Source organism: Trichomycterus rosablanca, chromosome 21, assembly GCF_030014385.1.
Source record: "Trichomycterus rosablanca isolate fTriRos1 chromosome 21, fTriRos1.hap1, whole genome shotgun sequence".
Lineage (NCBI taxonomy): Eukaryota > Metazoa > Chordata > Actinopteri > Siluriformes > Trichomycteridae > Trichomycterus > Trichomycterus rosablanca.
In genome coordinates, this window is record NC_086008.1 from 14404768 (window position 1) to 14431010 (window position 26243).

The 26243-nt window shown below is 40.2% G+C and overlaps 1 long non-coding RNA gene across 1 annotated transcript in view; it reads right to left on the reverse strand.

The window, feature by feature from the left end:
• Positions 1–6878: 6878 nt before the first annotated feature.
• The window catches only part of LOC134335408 (uncharacterized), a 62840-nt gene continuing 43475 nt past the window's right edge, over positions 6879–26243 (reverse strand). Inside the window, exons 2-3 of the long non-coding RNA XR_010015591.1 lie at positions 7411–7465; positions 6879–7139 (exon numbers count right to left, since the gene is read on the reverse strand). This is a non-coding gene — a long non-coding RNA (uncharacterized LOC134335408). The remainder of the gene's footprint in view (positions 7140–7410; positions 7466–26243) is intronic.

The following is a 26243-nucleotide window of genomic DNA, read 5'->3' on the forward strand; positions in this document are numbered from 1 at the left end:
ATATAATATAGTAAATAATATAAATAATAATAATAATAAAATAAATAAATAAAAATAAATAATAATAATACATTTTTATTATTATTACTACTACTACTAATAATAATAAACCTCGAGCAAACCACCGATATTGTGTATGGAGAGGCACGCTAAGCTCTATGTCTCTCCCCTTCCCCAACCTGCCCAGGCATCTGGACCAACCCCAGTATTCGTCTATTGCATATCGTAGCCCCCATCCGACCTTCCCTCCCTCAAACACAGCCAGTTGTGTTTGTGTGGATTCCAACCAGGGCCCCGCAAGCTCCTTGACATCCCCGCACTCCGTTGTTTTTTTTTTGCCATCAGGGCAGGTTTATTTACGAATGGGTCGTCCTCGACGTGTTTACATAAGCTGTTTATCCAGCGATAAGGCCAGGTGATGTCAGATCTCCGCGCTGAATAAATATTTAACCGCGGACGGGCAGGTGTTTGTCAGGATGCCATTAACCGAGCGGGTCTCGCAGCAGCTTTTCCGACACGTGCCCGGCATTCCGTCGTCTCACAGCATTCGCGGCGCGCTGCTCGGCCATTACGTGTTCAAATACAGAGCCAGGCCAGGTGGGCTCTCCAAGGGTCCGCGGTAAATGAGCAGTTGCAGGAAGGGGTGTTTAATTGTTTAAAATTGTTGGTGCTTCCAATTGAGAGATTCTTTTTTAGCATCATAGTTGATAGTCGTATAAGTTGTGAAACAAATGCTGATAAGCATGCGTGTTATCTACAACCCCAAATCAGTTTCTTACATTTACTTTTATTTCATTTATTATGATTAATAAACATCCATTCCTGCATTTCAGGCCTGCAACACATTCCAAAAAAGTTGGGACAGTAAAGCATTTACCACTTTATAATGTTTCCGTTCCTATTCACCACACTTAAAAGATGTTTTGGCACAGAAGAGACCAAGCGATTTAGTGTCCCATTCTTCCTGCAAACAGAGGTCAGGACTACAGGCAGGCCAGTTCAGTACCCGTACCCTCTTCCTCTGCAGCCATGCCCTTGTAATGTTGTAATGTGGTTTTGCATCGTCTTGTTGAAAAATGCACGGACGTCCCTGGGAAAGATGACGCCTTGAAGGCAGCACATGTTGCTCTAAGATCTCAATGTACTTTTCTGCATTAATGCTGCCATGAGGTGTAAATGACCTTTCCCAAGGGCACTGACACACCCCATACCATGACAGACCCTGACTTTTGGACTTGTTCCTGATAACAGTCTGGTTGGTCCGGAGCACAAAGACCTGGAGTGCTGATTCATCTGACCACAATACACATTTCCACCGTGTGATGGTCCAGCCGAGATGCCTCAGAGCCCAGAGAAATCGACGCCGCTTCTGGACATGGTTAACATAAGGCTTCGTTTTTGCACAGTAAAGTATTAAGTGGCATTTGTGCATGTAACTCTGTATTGTAGTGCTTGACAAAGGTTTGCCAAAGTAATCCCTCACCCGTGTGGTTATATAAGCTATTGTTGAGTGGCGGTTCTTGATGCAGTGCCGTCTGAGGGATGGAGGATCACGGGTGTTGCAGGCCTGAAATGCAGGAATGGATGTTTATTAACAAATGAAATGAAGTTAAGCAGATAAAACATGAAATATCTCAGATTCATCCTGTCTGCATTTTTACTTAATTAGCATTTTCCATAGTGTCCCAACTTTTTCTGATTTGGGGTTTTATTTCCATCCTAAAACCACTTAAAGCACATAAAAAAGCATATTTTCCAGACCTAACCAGCTTATACGACCTTTATACGGCTGTTTAGTCCGTCTGTACCAGGCACATAATGTAAGCGATGGATCATTAAGCAATGGAACAACCCCAGCAGTCTGGGCGAGGGAAGTGTGCCCGCTGCACTGGGTATATCACCAAGCAGAGACATCAGAGGCCGAGTGTAAACATCATTTGGAAACGGCAGTTTTTCCGCTTGGACGGATTTGATGTTGATGAAGAGAGACCTCCCCTGAAAGTGCAACGATCTGCACCGGGCGTGATCGATGCTGCTGGGAACCGCCCGTAATTATCCGTGCCGCCGATAGGAACGCCGGGCGCTTGTAAGGTCAGCGTAAATCTCTGGGTCTGTCTGAAAACCTAGTGAGCTGCCTTGCTGCCTAGTGCCTCTCTAGGTGGCTGCCTAAGTAGAGAGGATTCTAATAAGACATCGAACTCAAAGCAGTTTATTTCTCTCTACTTAGGCAGCTGACTAGGTAGGCAGTAGGCAGCAAGGCAGCTCACTAGGTTTTTAGACAGACCCATAATATTATAGACTGCTTATAATTAAGGCACCTCAGTAGGCAGCATTTTAAGGCATCTAAGTATTTAAACAGCCTTCTTCTTGGGAGAGCAAAATGCTGTCTAGGTAGAGAGCTCACTAGGTTTTCAGATAGACCTCCTATAGGGCTATGAGGACATTAACCCTATTAAATGGGATGGATAGGAACGCCTACGCCTGTCCAGACTTCTCCCTCAACATCTGGTCTGACCTCACAACTGTATGTACGTCTGACAAGTGAATTTTAGGTAAATGGGGCAGTGGTGGCTCAGCGGTTACGATTCTGGACAAGTAATCAGAAAGTTGCCGATTCAAGCCCCAATACTGCCAAGTTGCCAATGTTGGGCCGCTGAGCAAGGCTCTTAACCCTCAACCCGCTGGCAAGAAGGTCATGGGTTCAACTCCCAGGTGGAAAAGTCCAGGTTCTTCCTGTGTCTGTGTGGGTTTCCTCCCACAGTATTAACTGGAAATAAAATGTATGAGTGTGTTTGCCCTGTGATGGACTGGCAACCTGTCTGGGGTGTGGTTCTGCCTTTCCTGTTATAGTTCTGGGCTAGTAATCAGATGGTTGCCGGTTTAAGCCCCAATACTGCCAAGTTGCCATTGTTGGGCACCTTTAAATACTGTCAATAATGTGAATGTTGGGCTGTTCTGTGGGTGGAGCAATCCGGTTTTCTCCCACAGTCCAAAGACATGCAGTCAGGTTAACTGGAAGTACAACCCAAAATCAGAAAAAGTTGGGACAGTAATGAAAATGCATATAAAATAAAAACAGTGTCCTTACATTTACTTTTATTTGATTGCAGACAGTTTGAATCTGAGATATTTCATGTTTTATCTGCTCAACTTCATTTCTTTTATTAATAAACATCCATTCCTGCATTTCAGGTCTGCAACACATTAAAAAAAAGTTAGGACGGGGGCAATTTAGAGCTACAGTAGTAATGAGGTGAAAAAACTAAATAATGATGTGATTCCAAACAGGTGATTGTAATCATGGTTTGGTACAAAAGCAGCATCCAGGAAAGGCTGAGTCTCTGATGAGCAAAGATGATCAGAGTTTTAGAAACAATGAACCTCAAAAAAAGATTGGAAGGGATTTGCATATTTCTCCCTCTACAGTGCATAATATCATTAAACTATTCAAGGAATCGGGAGGAATTTTAGTGCGTAAAGGGCAAGGGTGCAAGCTTAACCTGAACGCTCGTGATCTTCGATCCCTCAGACGGCACCGCATCAAGAACCACCTCTCAACAATAGCTGATATAACCACATGGGTGAGGGATTACTTTGGCAAACGTTTGTCAAGCACTATAATACAGAGTCACATGCACAAATACCACTTAAAATTTTACTGTGCGAAAAAGAAGCCTTATGTTAACCATGTCCAGAAGCGGCGTCGACTTCTCCAGGCTCTGAGGCATCCAGGATGGACCATCACACAGTGGAAACGTGTATTGTGGTCAGATGAATCAGCATTGCTTGGTATCCTCGGTGCCAAAACGTCTTTTAAGTATGGTAAAAAGGAATGGCAACGTTACACAGTGGTAAACGCTGTTGCAGGCCTGAAATGCAGGAATGGATGTTTATTAATAAATGAAATGAAGTTGAGCAGATAAAACATGAAATATCTCAGGTTCCTCCATATTTATTTCATAATCTTATTTATTTCTGACCTTTAAGGACGCCACGAATTTGACATTTTAGCTTAAAATATTTTTGCATTTTTAAGTGTCAACAAGCCGAGACGCGGCTCTCTTATCAGGTTAGCCGGGGAGCGTTTTTTTTTCTTTTTCTTCAATGTGTCATTTAGGAAAACATAGAAAAACAACTCATGACACGTGGAAACAAATAACCTGACAACCCTGTCAAAATCCTTATCATTTTCCTTCCGGGACGTTCTTCCCCATCGGTAGAGAGATTGAATGCAGAATGCCCCAGTGGTCAATAATATAATGGGAAATTGAAAACTTCAGTAGAAATAAATAAAGAAATAAATACACAATTTCTCCTTTAGCCTTCTACGTCCTTTTACGTGCATTCGGGCATCAGGTACTGTCATCCGGGGGCGACGCCGCGTTTCCTTCTGCATGAGGTGACGCGGCGCTCTCAAGCCTGTCGCGAAAACCCAGATAGATCCTGCCCCCGGAGCAGCTTCTCCGGGTCACGTCAAGCATGCGTGTGTTCACTTTATTATAAAATGCAAAAATTCCAGTCGATTTTATTTAATCAGCTGAAAAGGCGAAGCGTTTTCCAGATCATTAATCAAGTGCTCTCGCGCCGAGGGGGGTTGTCTGCCAAACAGACCTCTTCTGCTTACAGAGTCAACGAGGGGAGAAAAAAAGAAATAAGAACAGGCCGGGCTCTGTCGTTAATGAATGAAGCCGAGCGCATAGCAAAGATGCAGACGAGGGCAGGATTTTGGTCGGGGTTCATTCTGGGCGCTGTGCTTTTGTGTCGCTTTGATTTATTCAGACCTTGTTTTTTTCTCTACGTGTAGGATGCAATCAAACCATTACAAATGCATTTCAGGCCTGCGACACATTCCAAAAAACGTTGGGACAGTAAAGCATTTACCACTTAAAAGACGTTTCGGCACCGAGGACACCAAGCAGCTTTTATTTTGTCCCGTTCTTCCTGCAATCACGTCTTAAGATGTGCAACATTACGGGGTCCTCGTTTCAAAATTCTCCACACATTCTCTATTGGGGACAGGTCAGGACTGCAGGCGGGCCAGTCCAGTACCCGTACCCTCTTCTTCTGCAGCCATGCCTTTGTAATGTGTGCAGCATGTGGTTTTGCATCATCTACCCTGGAAAAGACGACGTCTTGAAGGCAGCACATGTTGCTCTAGGGTCTTAATGTACTTTTCTGCATAAATGCTGCATCACAGAAGTGTAAATGACCTTCGCCAAGGGCACTGACACACCCCCATACCATGACACACCCTGTCTTTTGGACTTGTTCCTGATAACAGTCTGGATGGTCCTTTTTGTCTTCACTGGAATGCTGATTCATCTGACCACAATACACGTTTCCACTGTGTGATGGTCCATCCTGGATGCCTCAGAGCACAGAGAAGTCGACGCCGCTTCTGGACATGCTTAACATAAGGCTTCTTTTTTGCACAGTCAAGTTTTAAGTGGCATTTGTGCATGTAACTCTGTTACTTATGGATGCTGCTGTTGTACCAAACCATGATTACAATCACCTGTTTGAAATCACATTATTATTTAGTTTTTTCACCTCATTACTAGCTCTAAATTGACCCCGTCCCACCTTTATTTGGAATGTGATGCAGGCCTGAAATGCAGGAATGGATGTTTATTAATACATGAAATGAAGTTAAGCAGATAAAACATGAAATATCTCCGGTTCAAATGTTCTCATACCCAACACTCTGTACATTTCCACACAATCAATACTATTGGATTGTGTGTTTCTATAATTTCCATGCACATAATATCAAAATCTACTATTTATTATAATAATTTGATTGCCCCCCTTGAGGATTTTGTTATGTGACATTTTTTTTTTGCCTTTGACTTTCTCATCAGAGATCTAAACCCGGATTTCTCTAAAGCTGCTTTGCAACAATGGCCGTTGTTAAAAGTGCTATACAAATGAAATTGGATTGAAATTGAATTGAATAGCTGGCAGGCGTGCTGTGCCAATTCGGGGGACATTCTCTTCCCCGCGGTCTCCTCTCGCGAGGCACACATTTGATCACAGCTATTAAAGGCAAGATGACAGAGATTCAACAAGGCCAACAATCAGAGACGGTTTCAAACCGGGCTTGGCCTCGGCGCCGGGGGTTGCTGTGGTGAAAATGCTGGAGCTTTGTACGGTATCTTGATTTCTCGAGCTCTCATCTGCTTTTGATGTCGCTATTTGAGGCCGGCATGCACCTGAATGTGTTTTTTTTTCTTTTTTGCAGACAAAAGGGTGCCGGGGATGCTAGTTTTGCTGGGGTTTATTTGTTAGTAAGGAATAAGGATTAAGACACTATATTTTATTATTAAGACACTTTATTTTAAGAGAAGTCAATTTTATTATTAATAAAAAAAAATTTAAATTAATTAAAAAATGCTTTTAATTATATTTTATTATTAATAAAATTATTTTTAAATTAATTTAAAAATTGCTTTTAATTATTTTATTATTAATAAAATTATTTTAAAAAATGTTTTAAAATAATACAAAAATGGCTTTTAATTATTATTTATTACTAATACAATTATTAAAAAAATTCTTTAAAAATTAATTACAAATTGCTTTTAATTATTTTTATTATTAATGAAATAAATTTTTTTTTTTAAAATTAATTATAAAATTTATTTTAATTATTTTTATTATTAATAAAATTATTTTAAAAATTATTTAAAAATTAATTTAAAAATTGCTTTGAATTATCTTATTATTAATAAAAAAATTTAAAATGATTTTGGAATTAATTAAAAAAAATGCTCTTAATTATTTTATTAATAAAAATTTTAAAAGAATATTTTAAAAAATGCTTTTAATTATTTTTTATTATTAAAATTTTTTCCAAAATGCAGAAAATATATCCCAAACGCAAAAATTAAAGAAAAAAAAAAAGTCCTTAGCAATGCAATGCATGGACTTAAGTCCTCTCCACCCCGCTTGTTCCTCGTGACTGCCATCTCATTGTCCGTTTTTATTGTAAAAATTGGAGTCTTTTGGGCATTGATCCAAACAAACCCAAAACACTCCAAACTTTTTCTTTCTTCTTTTTCCCGCCTTTTATCTCCTCTTCCTGTTAATCAGGATATGCTCCTTGTGTAGACGTCCTCAGTAGCTCCGCCCCCAGCCTTCTTAAAGGAACAGGTTCAAAAAATTAAAATGGCAAAACTCCCATATTTTAAAAGATTAAATGCACACAGAAAAGTTTACCCTTGCAAGGAGTTATTTTTTAAATCTTTTGTTAGTTTAATGTGTATACTTTCTAAAAACAACACTTTTCATGTGGGAGTGTCACAAATTACTAGTAACATGTTGAAAAACAGTTGTTGGCAATGTTAGTGTTAAAACGTCTACTGCAAATTAAATAAATAAATAAAAATATAATAAAAACAAGCTTTTTACCTGCGCTCCGCTACCGGTCCACTGGATGCCCCCTAGCAGCCATGAAATTGGGACACTAAATTGGGATTAATAAAATAGCAAAAATAAATACATCAATAAGCGTTTTGCAGTGACGGACTATGTTCAGTGACAGCAGTTTTCCGAAGTACTCCTAAAGCCATTTGTACTGATTGTATTGTTAAATGTTCTGCAGCTTTTTCTCTTTAGGTGTTTACTTATTTTGTCCCCATAAATTGTTGTCCCTTTACAAAAAATGCTATTTGTTGCAAGGAATCTTCCCAATTAGTGATAATTTGTTTTATATTAAAGCCAGTTACAATTTTTTTATATTAGTATCTAGAGTGGATTTTGTTTGATATTAGAAGATAGATAGAGACCTAGCTAACTTGATAGATAGAAAGCTAGCTAAATTGACAGATAGATAGAGAGCTAGCTAACTTGATAGATAGATACCTAGCTAACTTATAGATGGATAGATGGATAGATAGATAGATAGATAGATAGATAGATAGATAGATAGATAGATAGATAGATAGATAGATAGATAGATAGATAGAGACCTAGCTAACTTGATGGATGGATAGATGGATAGATGGATGGATAGATAGATAGATAGATAGATAGATAGATAGATAGATAGATAGATAGATAGATAGATAGATAGATAGGTAACTTAATAGATAGATAGATACCTAGCTAACTTGATAGATAGATAGATAGATAGATAGATAGATAGATAGATAGATAGAGACCTAGCTAACTTGATGGATGGATAGATAGATAGATAGATAGATAGATAGATAGATAGATAGATAGATAGATAGATAGATAGATAGATAGATAGATAGAGACCTAGCTAATGTGATAGATAGATAGATAGATAGATAGAGACCTAGCTAACTTGATGGATGGATAGATAGATAGATAGATAGATAGATAGATAGATAGATAGATAGATAGATAGATAGAGACCTAGCTAATGTGATAGATAGATAGATACCTAGCTAACTTGATAGATAGATAGATAGAGACCTAGCTAACTTGATGGATAGATAGATAGATAGATAGATAGATAGATAGATAGATAGATAGATAGATAGATAGATAGATAGATAGATAGATAGATAGATAAAGACCTAGATAACTTGATGGATAGATAGATAGATAGATAGATAGATAGATAGATAGATAGATAGATAGATAGATAGATAGATAGATAAATAGATAGATAGATAAAGACCTAGATAACTTGATGGATAGATAGATAGATAGATAGATAGATAGATAGATAGATAGATAGATAGATAGATAGATAGATAGAGAGATAGATAGATAGATAAAGACCTAGCTAACTTGATGGATAGATAGATAGATAGATAGATAGATAGATAGATAGATAGATAGATAGATAGATAGATAGATAGATAGATAGATAGATAGATAGATAAATAGATAGATAGATAGATAGATAGATAGATAGATAGATAGATAGATAGATAGATAGATAGACAGATAGATAGATAGATAGATAGATAGATAGATAGATAGATAGATAGATAGATAGATAGATAGATAAAGACCTAGCTAACTTGATGGATGGATGGATGGATAGATAGATAGATAGATAGATAGATAGATAGATAGATAGATAGATAGATAGATAGATAGATAGATAGATAGATAAAGACCTAGATAACTTGATGGATGGATAGATAGATAGATAGATAGATAGATAGATAGATAGATAGATAGATAGATAGATAGATAGATAGATAGATAGATAGATAAAGACCTAGATAACTTGATGGATGGATAGATAGATAGATAGATAGATAGATAGATAGATAGATAGATAGATAGATAGATAGATAGATAGAGACCTAGCTAACTTGATGGATAGATAGATAGATAGATAGATAGATAGATAGATAGATAGATAGATAGATAGATAGATAGATAGATAGATAAATAGATAGATAGATAGAGAGATAGATAGATAGATAGATAGATAGAGACCTAGCTAATGTGATAGATAGATAGATAGATAGATAACTTGATAGATACGTAGCTAACTTGATAGATAGATAGCTAAAAGATAGATAGACAGACAGAGAGCTAGCTAACAAACTTGAGAGAGAGCTAGCTAACTAGATAGTCAGATAGACAGACAGACAGCTAGCTAACAAACTAGATAGATAGATAGATAGATAGATAGATAGATAGATAGATAGATAGATAGATAGATAGATAGATAGATAGATAGATAGATAGATAGCTGGGAAGATAGGCAGACAGACAGACAGAGAGCTAGCTAGCAAACTGGATAGAGAACTACCTAGCTAACAAGATAGATAGACAGATAGACAGACAGACAAACAGACAGGCAGGCAGACAGACAGAGGGCTAGCTAACAAACTAGATAGATAGACAGACAGACAGACAGATAGATAGATAGACAGAGAGCTAGCTAACAAACTTGAGAGAGAGCTAGCTAACTAAATAGATAGATAGATGGATAGATAGATAACAAACTAGATAGATAGATAGATATATAGATATATATATAGATAGATAGATAGATAGATAGATAGAGCTAGCTAGCTAATATGTAAATAAGAACAGTTAGGTATGTATTATATAAATAAATACTAATAATAAATATATAAACAATAATAAGTATGTGTAGAGTCTAAGAGGGTACAGAATGTGCAAATATGTACTGTATATAAGGTAAATAGGGTATATAATGGTATTTAGCGGACACTTTTAACCAAAGCTACTTACAGTTGTGACCAATTGAGGGCCCAACAGTGGCAACTTGGTAGTGGCAGGGTTTAAAACAGCAACCTTCTGATTACTACTACATTAACAGTACCGTAGCCACTAAGCTACTACTGATTAATAATACAGGTATATAAATAATATAAACTTCAGTTTTCTGCTCTTAGTTGATCGTATCACACTGCGTACTCACATTACCCATCACCTCCCAACTTAAAAAAAAACACAAGCCAATTAGCAAAATGGTCGCGCGCGCGTGTGGGGGGGAAAGCTTTTCGAATACTAATGACGACCACATCGGACCCGGCGGTTCTGAGTGGCCTCCCCCGTGCAGCTTTCTAAACACGGCTCCAGGGAATACTGCCCACTCGTACTCACAGAAAAAAGTGACGGGCCATGTGACATTATCTGTCATATTCTGGAACTGTGAGATGTTTAGTTCCCATTTCGCTAATAGCGTATGGATAGTACGGTTATGCTATCAACCCTTTTGTTGCGCCGTGCCGAGGAGTGTGGCAGCCATGGAAACCTTGGGAAAAAACATTAACATACCAGGCTAATATTTCTGTTATTGAGGAAGGTTAAGAGCCCAAGTGCCTAATGCATTACGGTTAGCCGAGGTCTACTCCGCCGGCTTCGCTGCCTGGGTATTTAGTGCTTTAGTGCTCTGAACGTAACCTAACAGGATGCTGGGTAAAAAAAAATACCCAGCAACTGAAAATGTGGCATCATAACAGGCGGTAATGCTGTTTCTTCTACAAAAGTGTTCCAGGGTATCAGCTGAAACTTTACTAGATGTGTTAAAGCTTCGGGACTCGAACCAACAACGTTTTGATTACTAGTCAATTACCGTAACCACTGAGCTACAGATATCAATCTGTCCCTTTAGGAAGCATAAGCGATTGCGTATCGATTGCACCTATTTTGGTGCAATGGAGGTGACAACGGGTACACTGCAGAAGCAACAGCAAGACAACCACCAAAAAGGGAACGGTATTGCAGGTGGAGGCCAGAGACGATTAAGACAACCACCATAAAGGGAAGGGTTTGGAAGGTGGTGGCCACAGATGATTAAGACAACTATCAAAAAGGGAACGGTTTTGCAGACAACCACCAAAAAGGGAACGGTTTTGCAGACAACCACCAAAAAGGGAACGGTTTTGCTGGTGATGGCCAGAGACGATTAGGACAACCACCAAAAAGGGAACGGTTTTGCAGGGAAGGGTTTGGAAGGTGGTGGCCACAGACAATTAAGACAACTATCAAAAAGGGAACGGTTTTGCAGACAACCACCAAAAAGGGAATGGTTTTGCAGACAACCACCAAAAAGGGAATGGTTTTGCAGGGAAGGGTTTGGAAGGGTTTGGAAGGTGGTGGCCACAGACGATTAAGACAAATATCAAAAAGGGAAGGGTTTGGAAGGTGGTGGCCACAGACGATTAAGACAAATATCAAAAAGGGAAGGGTTTGGAAGGTGGTGGCCACAGACGATTAAGACAACCACCAAAAAGGGAACGGTTTTGCAGACAACCACCAAAAAGGGAACGGTTTTGCAGACAAACACCAAAAAGGGAACGATTTTGCTGGTGATGGCCAGAGACAATTAAGACAACCACCAAAACTGTTTTGCAAACAACCACCAAAAAGGAAACGGTTTTGCAGATGGTGGCAACAGACAACCAAGACAACCACCAAATAGGGAACGATTTTGCAGTTAGCGGCCACAGATGATTAAGACAACCACCAAAAAGGGAGCGGATTTGCTGGTGGTGGCCAAAGACGATTAAGACAACCACCAAAAAGGGAGCAGATTTGCTGGTGGTGGCCAAAGACGATTAAGACAACCACCAAAAAGGGAGCGGATTTGCAGGTGGTGGCCAAAGACGATTAAGACAACCACCAAAAAGGGAGCGGATTTGCTGGTGGTGGCCAAAGACGATTAAGACAACCACCAAAAAGGGAGCGGATTTGCAGGTGGTGGCCATAGACGATTAAGACAACCACCAAAAAGGGAGCGGATTTGCTGGTGGTGGCCAAAGACGATTAAGACAACCACCAAAAAGGGAACAGATTTGCAGACTACTTGTAATTTTCGAACAATTTTAAGTACTACGTTTGTTACGAGGGGTTTCGAGAAACACTCGTAAATTTAAGAATGTTCTTAAGTATGAGGTTACGAAGTACTTAGCATTACAAACGTTTTGGGAAATGCACCCCGTTCCCTTTTTGGTGGTTGTCTTTATCGTCTGTGGCCACCACTCGCAAAGCCTGCACTTGCACCAGCAGCAAGGATCACCCAAGCGTCCTTAGTTTTGCATTTTGTAAGTGCCCTCGTGGGATTGATGATGCAGCCCCTCACGTTTTCCAGACCCATGCTTTCCGCTTGGGTGGCACAGCGGTAAAGCAAGCTAGCCCATCAGTGCTGATTTCTTAGGCTTGCCAACGACCTAGCATGGAGACTTATCGGCAAGTCTGAGGGTTGGAGGGATTTATCACAACCGCCGCAATTTTGACCCGTGTCGACTTGTCTGTGTGTAGCGTCTGCACAGAGACGGGGGATAATGGATATCGATGCGTGACTCTCTATGCTCAAAGCGGCTCTCCTTATAAACCGGACTGGTGCAGGTAAAAAGAAGTGGTCCGCTCTTGCATAAGTGTCAATCCATGCATACAGCGGCATAATACGTCCGAGACATTCCGAACAAACCCAACCCATTCAACACTACCTTCAAACGCGAGGGTTTTTGGGGTCACTGCAGCATCGCCAGTCAGCGCACCATCCGCAGACCCTTCCCTCCCCCGGCACACTTCCTCACACAGGGTCCATCTCGAGCCCCCGAGCAAGGTCAGAGCTACCGAGTGCGTAATGAGTGGGAGTCAGCGCAGGACCCATTATCTTCGCCCACACCATTGGAGCAGCGCGACGACCTGGCATTCTAACAAATGGAGGGGAAAAAAAACTCCCAGCCTGAGATGTAAACCCCTCCTCCGACTCCCTCCCTGCCTCCCTCCCTCCGCGAATACTGTTGCTCTGAGGCGCTGACCCGAACAGAGCGGTCCCACCCCGATAAAAATGGCAGGGATGGTAAGGGAAGGGAAGGGAAGAAGGGGAGGGGGGAGATTCTGGCAAGCTAAGGGAAGGGTGTGTAAAAAGAATTCACGATTAGGGAGAATAAATGAGATGTCACGCTGAGCAAAATATAGTCGAATAGACTTCCGCAGGTTTGCCCTTAAGTGACGGGTGCGGAGAAAAAAAAATAGACCAATATTCCACACAGTAAACCATGAAAGACTGATTCTTGATTCTAAGGAGCAAAGATGGCCAGACGATCACCAGGTTGTCAACAAACGTACCTTAAGAACGATCTGAAGGAATTTGCATAATTCTCCCTCTACAGGGCATGATATAATCAAAAGATTTAAGAAATCAAAAAGGGAACAGTTTTGTAGGTGGTGGCCACAGACGATTGGTTTTGCAGATAGTGGCCACAGACGATTAAGACAACCACCAAAAAGGGAACAGATTTGCAGAAAGTGGCCACAGACGATTGGTTTTGCAGGTACTGGCCACAGACGATTAAGACAACCACCAAAAAGGGAACAGTTTTGCAGGTGTTGGCCAGAGACGATTTAGACAACCACCAAAAAGGGAACAGATTTGCAGATAGTGGCCACAGACGATTGGTTTTGCAGGTGTTGGCCACAGACGATTTAGACAACCACCAAAAAGGGAACAGTTTTGCATGTGGTGGCTACAGACGATAAAGACAACCACCAAAAAGGGAACAGTTTTGCAGATAGTGGCCACAGAATATATGTTTTGTGTATATTATATTGACTCGTGACTTGACTCGGACTCTAGCCTAAAGACTCGTGACTTGACTCTGACTCTAGCCTAAAGACTCGTGACCTGACTTGGACTCTAGCCTAAAGACTCGTGACTTGACTTGGACTCTAGCCTAAAGACTCGTGACTTGACTCACAGCAAGAAGGGCCTGGGTTCAATTCGAGTTGTTCGTGTGGGTTTCCTCCGGGTGCTCCGGTTTCCTCCCAAAGACCTGCCCTCAAGAGAGTTGAAGCTACTTAAATTGCCAGATTGAGAGTGTACCCTGGCAACCAGGTACTCAGTTAATGCACCCAAACAATGAATTACCTTCAGCAGGTTCGGTAACCAGTACAGGAACATCGATCTGCAGGATTTTTAGCACTCGGGCAGATTCAACCCCCTGAAGTAGCTTCTTCTGCTAACACTCAATATCTCCGTTCTTACTGGCCTTTTAACACTGCCGTGTAGCTCAGAGCTTCCGAGGATTCAAAAAAGTGCCAAAGCTTAGCCTGTGTAAAAACAGTAAGCTCGGGGGACTGCTGAGAGCCCAGTTATGTCCTTCCACACCTCTCTGGGCCAAGCATACCCCCAGCAGTTTAACCCCCGTGATCCCGCTCCTTAGCTATTTGTCTTTGTCTTAGTTCTTCAAAATAGCAGACTGCACTGAATTAGGGTTATTAAATATTTTAAATATTTCACTATTGCTTAACACTGTAAAAAAACACAAAATAATTGTGACCTCCTATCAAATACAATAAATAAATAATAAATTTGTTTTGTATCATATTTGATACATCAGGCTTTTTTGCATTTTTTGCTCTCAGTATGCTTTTGCAACAGCTTCATTCCACAAGCCATAATCCTCCATTCCATCAGCCAGACTCCTGAACTCAATCTGAACTGATGGACTCGGACACACACACACACAAAACACGATTACACTCACACATACTGTATATACACCCATACAAACACACTCACAGACACATACACTAACACTACTCATACACACACTACAGGCACAGAAACACACACATAGAAACACACACACCAACACAATCATACGCACACTACAAACACATACTCGCACGCACACTGACACACACACACTCACAAACTTCCATGTATGCATACACCCACACACACTAAGATCCTGATGCATATTACCCTTACACATATATACTGTATATACACACACACACTAAACACAATTACACACACATACTGTATGTACACCCATACAAACACACTCACACAAACACACACAGCCACATACACTAACACTAAATCGTACGCACACTACAAACATACACGCACAGAAACACACACATACACACACCAACACAATCATACGCACGCTACAAACACACTCACAAACTCCCACACACACTTAGATCCTGACGCATATTACATTTAGACATGTATATATATACACACACACACTCACACATACACAAACTAACACTCAACTCTCACATGCATACACACACTTTGTGACACACAACATACGCACACACACACACTTACATCCTGACGCATATTACAACTCTCACATGCACACACACACACTGTGACACACAACTAACATACGCACACACACACACTTAGATCCTGACACATTTTACGGTAACATATATATATTAGGGCTGTCAAACGATTAAAAATTGTAATAGCGATTACTCTCAGAATTTCATATAGTTAATCGCGATTAATGGTTTTTTTTTTAAAGGAGGTGGGTTTTAATGTTATGGTTGATCAGTGTACATACACTAACAGACACAAAAACTCATTCACAATCAACACAGTCTTGTTCCCTGGGTTCTGACAACTCATACTAGTGACTATATTACTTGCATCTTTGCACAATATTGCATTGTTTTTGCACCTTATTCTCAGATTAGTAATTCTGGACTGACCTCACCTTTCTCAGAATCATTCTTACCCCACCAGGTGAGATCTTGCATGGAGCTCCAGAGTGAGGGTGATTGACTGTGATCTTGTATTTCTTCCATTTTCGAATTATCGCACCAACAGTGGTCTCTTTCTCACCAAGCTTCTTGCTGATGGTCTTGTAGCCCATTCCAGCCTTGTGCAGGTCTACAATCTTGTCCCTGACGTCCTTTGATAGCTCTTTGGTCTTGCCCATGGTGGTCGAGAGATTTGAATGGAAGAAACTGATTCTGTGACAGGAGTCTTTTATACAGGGACAGGACTAATTTGTGTGCCTCATGGGTCTGTGGGGGTCAGAATTCTTGCTGGTTGGTAGGGGATCAAATACTTATTTCCCTTAATTAAATACAAATTAATGTATAACTTTTATTTAATGTTTTTTTTCTGGATTTTTTGTTGATATTCTGTCTCTCTCTGTTAAAATAAACCTTCCATAAAAATTATAGACTGTTCAAGTCTTTGTAAGGGGGTAAACTTACAAAATCAGCAGGGGATCAAATACTTATTTCCTCCACTGTGTGTGTGTATATATATATATATATATATATATATATATATATATATATATATATATATATATATATATATATATATATATATAAAAAATACACACACACACACACTTTGTGACACACAATGTCACACATATACACACTCATTCACAAACTTACATGCACATACACACACACATATACATGTGTAAACTAACACACTCAGATTCTGACAAACAATTATGCTCACTCATGCACACACACACATATATACACACGTACGCACACACACAAACTAACACACAAATACAGTACATGCATACTTAAAGTGCACACATACGCACACTGTGACACATAAATACTCTCACACCCACACACACACACATATACATACACACACACAACCAACACAGTCTTGTTCCCTGGACTATGACAACTTCAACACATACAACTACTCAGTGACTGTATTACTTGCATCTTTGCACAATAGTGCATGTGCACCCTGATCCTGGAGGAACGTTGTTTCATTTCAATATGCACTTGTATAGCGCTGAACTGACAATAGAGCCACTCTTGCCTTTACTTGTTGGACTCAAGTTATTTAAAACATGTAGAAGAATAACTGGGGTCCTAAAAACCTTTGGATCCCATAAACTCCACAAAAATTTTAAAAACAGTGTAGGTTTGAGCAAAGTTCAAGTGTTCCATGTGTGATTACTGTTACTGTTACAGTGTGCCACCAAATGCACATATCCCATCCTCGGAATCAGCAGGTTGCATATATAAAAACTATTATATAAGATATAAATATGTCAATTTCTATTCTAATTCTGTTTAATCATAACATTTAAACATTTAGTTTACATCAGTAATCAAAGTGTATGTTGCTATATGGAATTTATAATGCATAAAATGCATTAAAAAAAAATGACAATTTACTAATAATGACCTTATATACCTGATGTATACAATTTGATACATTTACATTTTACGTTTTCAGCATTTAGCAGACGCTTTTACCCAAAGTGACTTACAGTATACAATCTAAGCAAAGGGTTAAGGGCCTTGCTCAAGGGCCCAACAGTGCAACCTGACAGTGGTGGGGTGTGAGCCAGCAACCTTCTGCTTACTAGTCCAGTACCTTAACCGTTAGGCTACAACTGCCCTGATACACATATTCCACATGATCTTACAACAAAACATCAAGTACTTATAGTTTTTTTTAACCTAACAATTTTTTAACCTAACGCATGCAGTACATAGTAGATAAATAATCAACCGGGGGGGCAGAAGACATGTATCTAATTATACACACCAGGTTTATCAGGAAAACAATATCCATACTGATGAGGTAGAGATCTCTAAACTGCATGTATCAAATATGATACACTTTAATATTGCTCAAGTTTTGGAGACGGTAATACAGTAAATGTCTCGGCACCTGTCCGGGGTGTTTCCTGCCTTTCAGACCCACGGGCCACGGCGACCCTAACTGGAATGAACCGGTGCTAAAACAGACAATAAATGAATGTTAAAAAAATGAAGTCTATATTTAATTTGAACATTCTGGGAATGTTTTGCTATTAAATCTCACAGCCGTACAGCAATATGTAGATGGGATTCATGGCAAGAATGACTTCAGCAGCTCGACGTGCCCTTTCCTCACTCTGTTATTAAATCCGTCCTAGAGGTGCTGGGAGAAGTGCATTAGGAGTGCATTAAAGTACTTCATGACACATTTATGGCATTTCGTTCGCTTATGATTTGTGGTGCTTCCGCCAAGGAGAAGAGTCTCCCTTATTATGAATTGAATTGGAACAAGACCAGAGGTTACACTTCTAGGGAACGTAGACTACTGGGCTGTTTTATAGGGGACTCATTAGAGGAGTTTGGTATATTTGATTATTGATCATAGACAATATATATACACTGATCAGCCATAACATTAAAACCACCTCCTTGTTTCTACACTGATTGTCCATTTTATCAGCTCCACTTACCATATAGAAGCACTTTGTAGTTCTACAATTACTGACTGTAGTCCATCTGTTTCTCTGCATGCTTTGTTAGCCCCCTTTCATGCTGTTCTTCAATGGTAAGGACTCTCCCAGAACCACTACACTGACATGGTGGTGGTGGTGTTAGTGTATGTTGTGCTGGTATGAGTGAATAAGAAACAGCAGCACTGATGGACTGAGAATAGTCCACCAACCAAAAACATCCAGCCGACAGCGCCTCGTGGGCAGCGTCCTGTGACCACTGATGAAGGTCTTGAAGATGACCAACTCAAACAGCAGCAATAGATGAGCGATCGTCTCTGAATTTACGTCTACAATGTGGACCAACTAGGTAGGAGTGTCTAATAGAGTGAACAATGAGTGGACACGGTATTTAAACTCATACCAGCACAACACACACTATCACACCACCACCATGTCAGTGTCACTGCAGTGCTGAGAATAATCCACCATCTAAATAATATAATGACCATTGAAGTAACAGTCAGTAATTGTAGAACTACAAAGTGCTTCTATATGGTAAGTGGAGCTGATAAAATGGACAGTGAGTGTAGAAACAAGGAAGTGGTTCATATTCCTAATGTAACAACACATGGATATAGATTTGGTCTCAATTTGAAGAAGAGAAGCTCAGGTAAGCAGCGGTTCTGATTTTATGCTGCTGAATGTGTAGCTGAATGAAGCTACAGTCGCACACACGTCGATTTTAAGGGTACATTTTCTAGACAAAGGGCATTGACTTTCGAAGATTTCGAGTACAGGGAACGTCGAGTTACAAGGTAACACTGTATAAATATAATACACACATGCTAGCAAAGGTGGTGGCTAAAGATCACTCCTTCTAGATCAATCCTGGCTACATAAGAAGTAAAAGATAATCCCGGAATCTCGCCTGATTATCATCGCCTGGCCGGCTTGATGAGCGCTTCTGAGAGAATATCAACTTACACCAACACTGCCCGACAATGGATTGTGGCTTAGCATGACAAGACCTTTGGGGAGGTTGATGACCTTTGTCACCATGCAGACCTCAGCTGGGTCCTATACCTGCCACAACATCCTCGGGTCAATAGGAGAGGAAGCGTGTACTGACCTCCGAGATGGACGAGCTCAACCGTGAAGGACTAGTTTACTGAACACGTGGGAAAGCTCCCTGTAACAAACACAGACCAAGATACAACCGTGTACATCAATTCCTTATTGTTTAAATCACTTTCCACTTATACCTAGTATGCTGCCTTGCTGCCTATTGCCTATCTAGGCGGCTGCCTAAGTAGGATTGCAATAAAACACCAAACTCATAAGGCAGATTATTTAGACACACTTACAATTATTTAGACAGCGATTACGGTGATTATGCCACCGCATTTTTTGCTTACTAAGCTAACACGGTTAGCCTCAGGCCATTCAAACCAATGGGCTGAGGTGGCACAACCCGCTAGCATGCCAGCTAACATTTTTCAAATACTAACTCCACCTGCCCACGAAGCAACTCAGATCCTGCAGGTTTATACCATATGTTTTGGGTAGACATTTTCACTACCCTGTCTAGGGCGTTTGATTATAAATTGAACCCTAACCCTAATTTTTGGCGAACCGGATGCCACCCCCACTTGTGCAACTGGGGACCGTGATGCTATAGCTTTTGCATTATTGTTAGCCAGGCGAAGGATCCTCTTGAGCTGGAAGTTGGTGGCCCCACCTTCACATTCGCTGTGGTTAAGGGATGTGATTTTTCCCCCTTTATATTTATTTATTTAATATTATATATATATATATATATATATATATATATATATATATATATATATATATATATATATTAGGGCTGTCAAACGATTAAAATTTTTAATCGCGATTAATCTCAGAATTTCATATAGTTAATCGCGATTAATCGCATAAAAAAAAAATCTGTGTAAATGTTATAGAAAACAAGGATTTTTAAGTGAAATGTTACAATTAAAATGGTGAACACATTTTATGCTAAATGTACTTATGTTAAAAACTGCTGGGACAAGAGCAAGGGAGTTTTATTCACTCACATACTAGGCAGTAATACTATCCAGCAGAGACCCTTGACTTCGTATAAATGTCAGACTGTAGGTTAAAATTTCTCCATCAGCAAACATTGTGAGTGTGTTTTGACCCTTTGGGGCTTCCATAGTGCATGGAGTAGCATGCTTGGCTAACGGTATGACTAAGTAATAAAGTGTTCTGCTCCCGACAACTTGTATACCGTGTATTTATTTCTTTATTAAGCAAGTGCATCACTACAATGCTCGGTTACATTATGTTAACAAACCGCAAATGAAACAAACGGTGGCAAGTCCGACGTTAAAACGTTGGTGCACGGTTAAGTCTCAACATGAACTACGGATGACTCGCAGGGCCAAATAGAATTTGCGTTAACGGCACTATTTTGTAAAATCGCGTTAAATTGAGATTGCGTTAATGCATTATTATCGCGTTAACTTCGACAGCCCTAATATACTATATATATGTATATATAATTTATTATTATATTAAATTTTTTTTGTTAATTAAATTATTTATTTATTTTTGTATTTGTATTATTATATTTACTTTCCTAGTTATTTATGTATTCAATTAATTCATACATTTTTTTTTTTATATCATGATGCTGATTTTTATTGTTATTAAGGCTGTTCCTGTAACGTATTTATAGATTTTCAGGCATCTAAGAATTTAGATATGCCTTATTCTCAGGAGCACGTGTAGAATGACATAAAATGCATCTATGTAGAGAGATCACAAGGTTTTCAGACAGACCCTGTGTGTCAACGATGCAAAACCAAGCCATATTTTAACAGGCTTGAAATAGGATTTAACAGACCTCTGTTTAACGGATTTCGGAATTAACGGACAAAACCTGAAAAAACCAAATGTCTCGTGCGGTGTACCAACACCAGTAATAAAGTTCAGTAATTGTTTGCTAGCCGGCGCACGTCTCTCTCTTCACATGTGGGATATTCCACTAGCACACCATCACAGAGATTCTGAACTCCTCGGTTCGAAACTCGGCGTTGCCACCAGTCGTCTGGGTGCCATCTAGTGGGCATAAATGGCAGCGCCTGCAGGGGCGGGATGACTGGACTATGTAGGTGGGGTCTTCAAACACTGTGATAGGATAGAGAGCAGATAGAGAGGCGCCTGTGCAGACTGCATGGGTGAAAAAGGGTTCCGCTAAGGGCTGAGGAGCAATATACCCACCTCGACTGCAATCAGGGATCCCCCAGCAGCGGAAGACAAACTGTCTACGCTAAATTGGGAAAAAAAGTGGGATATTCTGCTAGCACATTACAACACTCTGGGATCCTCCGAGTTCAAATCTCAGCTCTGCTACCGGTCGGCTGGGCGTCCCCTAGCAGGCACAATTGACCACTAGTGTTCTGGGTGGGAAAAGACAAGACTTAAAAGAGAGGATGGGGTATTCGACGCTGTGTAAGGACTCTGGTTGGAAGCCCGAGGCTCCTGTACAGAAGTACCGGCGAATAACAAAGGGTCAGTGGACTGCGTATGTGCCAGAGGGACACGATCGAGGGGGACGATCGAGGTGGGCGATCGGGGTCCCCAGCAGCAGAAGATGCTAAATTGGGTGACAATGGAATATCAAGCCAACCTAAGCACTGGACACAGGCATAGACATTACATGTTATATTATGTACCCTTTGTTTTTTAGCAAGACACACTCCTTTCCAGGCAGCGTTCAATTGGATATGCACACCTGGATGCTTACATGTGGGTATATTCATTATTATGCCTTTTTCCTTCCAGGATGGGGTCAAGGGTAATATGAAGATAAATGCGAGGGCTTGAAGTGAAGCATTTTTTTGATCCTCTCTCGAAGCAATGTCTCTAATCATACCGAGGGCACCCATTGGTCTTCGGGGATCTTCACCCTGCCTGCTATTGTGTGGTTGCCGTGAAGACTCTTAAGGCTTTCGGGCATAATGAATAACTCTTCAAGTCAAGATTGTACGATTGTACTCTATTTACTGTTGATTGCGAGTTCATAGCAACATATGAAGTACCACCTAATAACATGTTATTAAATATATATACACTGCCTGGCCAAAAAAAAGGTCACACACTAATATTTCGTTGGACCGCCTTTAGCTTTGATTACGGCACGCATTCTCTGTGGCATCGTTTCCACAAGCTTCTGCAATGTCACAACATTTATTTCTGTCCAGAGTTGCAATAATTTTTCCCCAAGATCTTGTATTGATGATGGAAGATTTGCACCACTGCACAAAGTCTTCTCCAGCACATCCCAAAGATTCTCAATGGGGTTCAGGTCTGGACTCTGTGGTGGCCAATCCATGTGTGAAAATGATGTCTCATGCTCCCTGAACCACTCTTTCACAATTTGAGCTCGATGAATCCTGGCATTGTCATCTTGGAATATGCCCATGCAATCAGGGAAGAAAAAAATCCATTGATGGAATAACCTGGTCGTTCAGTATATTCAGGTAGTCAGCTGACCTCATTCTTTGGGCACATAACGTAGACCTGACCTGGTTGCTCTGATAGTGGCCTTCAGCTCTTCTGAATTGTTGGGTCTGGCGTATCGCATCTTCCTCTTCACAATACCCCATAGATTTTCTATGGGGTTAAGGTCAGGCGTGTTTGCTGGCCAATTAAGAACAGGGATACCATGGTCCTTAAACCAGGTACTGGTAGCTTTGGCACTGTGTGCAGGTGCCAAGTCCTGTTGGAAAATGAAATCTGCATTTCCATAAAGTTGGTCAGCAGCAGGAAGCATGAAGTGCTCTAAAACTTCCTGGTAGACGGCTGCGTTGACCTTGGACCTCAGAAAACACAGTGGACCAACACCAGCAGATGACATGGCACTCCAAACCATCACTGACTGTGGAAACTTTACACTGGACCTCAAGCAACGTGGATTCTGTGCCTCTCCTCTCTTCCTCCAGACTCTGGGACCTTGATTTCCAAAGGTAATGAAATATTTACTTTCATCAGAGAACATAACTTTGGACCACTCAGCAGACTTTTTGTCTTTAACCCAGGCGAGACGCTTCTGACGCTGTCTCTTGTTCAAGAGTGGCTTGACACAAGGAATGCGACAGCTGAAACCCATGTCTTGCATACGTCTGTGCGTGGTGGTTCTTGAAGCACTGACTCCAGCTGCAGTCCACTCTTTGTGAATCTCCCCCACATTTTTGAATGGGTTTTGTTTCACAATCCTCTCCAGGGTGCGGTTATCCCTATTGCTTGTACACTTTTTTCTACCACATCTTTTCCTTCCCTTCGCCTCTCTATTAATGTGCTTGGACACAGAGCTCTGTGAACAGCCAGCCTCTTTAGCAATGAACTTTTGTGTCTTGCCCTCCTTGTGCAAGGTGTCAATGGTCGTCTTTTGGACAACTGTCAAGTCAGCAGTCTTCCCCATGATTGTGTAGCCTACAGAACTAGACTGAGAGACCATGTAAAGGCCTTTGCAGGTGTTTTGAGGTAATTAGCTGATTAAAGTGTGGCACCAGGTGTCTTCAGTATTGTACCTTGTCACAATATTCTAATTTTCTGAGATACTGAATTTGGGGTTTTCATTAGTTGTCAGTCATAATCATCAACATTAAAAGAAATAAACAATTGAAATACTTTTTCATGATATTCAAATTTTATGACCAGCACCTATATATATATATATTAGGGCTGTCAAACGATTAAATTTTTTAATCGCGATTAATCTCCGAATTTTACATAGTTAATCGCGATTAATCGCATAAAAAAAAAAATCTGTAAATGTTATAGAAAACAAGGATTTTAAGTGAAATGTTACAATTAAAATGGTGAACATATTTTATGCTAAATGTACTGATGTTAAAAACTGCTGGGACAAGAGAAAACTGTAAGGGAGTTTTATTCACTCACATATTAGGCAGTAATACTATCTAGCAGAGACCCTTGACTTCGTATATATGTCAGATGCGTAGTTATTGTAACAGACTTTTCTGTGGTTGTATCGTGACGATGGTTTGATGGACGTTTCTACACGAAGTGAGTGTGTTTTCACTAGGGATGCATCGATACCATTTTTTCCCAACCGAGTACAAGTACATGTATTTTTGTACTCGCCGATACCTATTTAGAATGATGCAATCTGGAGCATTATGGAATAGTTTAGTTTTTAGTGTAAAATAGTGCAGTGGAACAGTTGCTTGCCATCACTAATTGTAAAAAAAAAAAACACCGCACAGACATTATTGAGAAAGCTTCTGACAAGCTAACGTAAACGTTCATTAATAAACGCACGTAATTAACGTTGTGCACATCATACATGCGATGCGATTCTGCTGATTGAAATATTTACTTTAAAAAGATAATACAGTCCGATCCCATCTGAGCCGATTCTATCAGCACGTTCGTGGTTCACCTCGGTAAATCGTAAACGACTCCCGCTCGACTCCCGCTCTGTGGTAATAACCAGTATAATTAAGCCTGAGCTTTATAAGGTAAGCGAGTCACACAAAATGTTCTGTAGTATTTGGTGTTTATTTACAACCGCATCATTCATTATAACAGTAAACACGGAGAGATGACTGAGAAAAGAAATTTACGCTGCGCTTACAATGAATCGATTCCTGAATCACTTATATCGACACTGTGAACAGAGAATTGAACACAAACAGCGGTCGCTGCTTTTGTAACCGGTTATCTTCACTGTTAGCTCTATTTTTAAGGGGTTTTTTTGTCAAACGGAACTAAATAACATTAAACGTGCGTGTGAGCGTGGTCAGTGAGAATAATTCCATCTGTCTCCCGTGGGTGAAAAATGAATTGCTTTAGTTTTAGAAGTGAAAAAATCTCGTAATGTAATTAGTGCGTTAACGGCACTATTTTTTTAAATCTCGTTAAATTGAGATTGCGTTAATGCGTTATTATCGCGTTAAGTTCGACAGCCCTAATATATATATATATACTGTATATATATATATATATATATATATATACAGTGGGGTCAAAAAGTATTTAGTCAGCCACTGATTGTGCAAGTTCTCCTACTTAGAAAGATGAGAGAGGTCTGTAATTTTCATCATAGGTACACTTCAACTATGAGAGACAAAATGAGAAAAAAAAAATCCAGGAAATCACATTGTAGGATTTTTAAAGAATTTATTTGTAAATTATGGTGGAAAATAAGTATTTGGTCAATAACAAACAAGCAAGATTTCTGGCTCTCACAGACCTGTAACTTCTTCTTTAAGAAGCTCTACTGTCCTCCACTCGTTACCTGTATTAATGGAACCTGTTTGACCTCGTTATCTGTATAAAAGACACCTGTCCACAGCCTCAAACAGTCAGACTTCAAACTCAACCATGGCCAAGACCAAAGAGCTGTCGAAGGACACCAGGAAGAAAATTGTAGACCTGCACCAGGCTGGGAAGAGTAAATCTACAATAGGCAAACAGGTTGGTGTGAATAAATCAACTGTGGGAGCAATTGTAAGAAAATGGAAGACATACAAGACCATTGATAATCTCCCTTGGGGTCAAGATCTCATCCCGTGGGGTCAAAATGATCATGAGAACGGTGAGCAAAAATCCCAGAACTACACGGAGGGACCTGATGAATGACCTGCAGAGAGCTGGGACCAAAGTAACAAAGGCTACCATCAGTATACACACTACGCCGAGAGGGACTCAAATCCTGCAGTGCCAGGCGTGTCCCCCTGCTTAAGCCAGTACATGTCCAGGCCCGTCTGATGTTTGCCAGAGAGCATA